General features: G+C 35.4%; 1 pseudogene; it reads left to right on the forward strand.

Moving 5' to 3' along the window:
* The first annotated feature begins 303 nt into the window (after positions 1–303).
* Positions 304–397, forward strand: LOC135272638 (U6 spliceosomal RNA; annotated as a pseudogene).
* Positions 398–805: the final 408 nt, after the last annotated feature.

Raw genomic sequence — 805 nt, forward strand, 5'->3', positions numbered from 1 at the left:
ATTCGAGACCAGCCTGAGCAACATGACAAAAACATGTCTCTTAAAAAAATACAAAAATTAACTGGGCTTTATGGTGGGCACTAGCTACTGGGGAGGCTAAGGTGGGAGAATTGCTTGAGCCTGGGAAATTGAGGTGGCAGTGAGTCATGATTGCACCACTGCACTCCAGCCTGGGCAACAGAGAGAGACTGTCTCAAACAAAAACAAAAACCTTTTCAAATGTTTCCTGGCCTTCTATTTTAAATTCAACCCATTCAGTTTTTGTTGGAAAAGTAACATATAATCATTTTTAAATTGGCAAATGTGCTCACTTCAGCAGCACAAACACTAAAATTGGAATGATACAGAGAAGATTAGCATGAATGACATGCCAATTTGTGAAGTCTTCCATATTTTCTTGCAGCACTATAGGATGACTATAGTTAACAGTTATACATAATACAGTTTCAAACAGCTAGATGGAGGGTATTGAAAGTTCCAACACAAAGAAATGATAAGTGTTTGAGATGGTGGATATGCTAACTACCCTGATCTGATCACTATACATACATGTGTGACAACATCACTATGTATCCCATAAGTTTATCATGTGTCAATTTAAAATTTTTTAAAGCAAAAAAATAAAATTGGAAAAAAAAGAAGCCTAGAAAAACAAAAAATATAAGCCATGTTCTATCATCCAAAGGTAATCATTATAAATCTCATTGCATTTTACATATCTTAACTTCCCATCTGTTAAAAATTAGTGGGTTGTTGTTTGTTTTTGAGATAGAGTTTCACTCTTGTTACCCAGGCTGGAGTGCAA

The sequence above is a fragment of the Aotus nancymaae genome, unplaced genomic scaffold (assembly GCF_030222135.1).
Source record: "Aotus nancymaae isolate 86718 unplaced genomic scaffold, 86718_ANA_hifiasm-v0.15.2.pri h1tg000119l, whole genome shotgun sequence".
NCBI classification, from domain to species: domain Eukaryota; kingdom Metazoa; phylum Chordata; class Mammalia; order Primates; family Aotidae; genus Aotus; species Aotus nancymaae.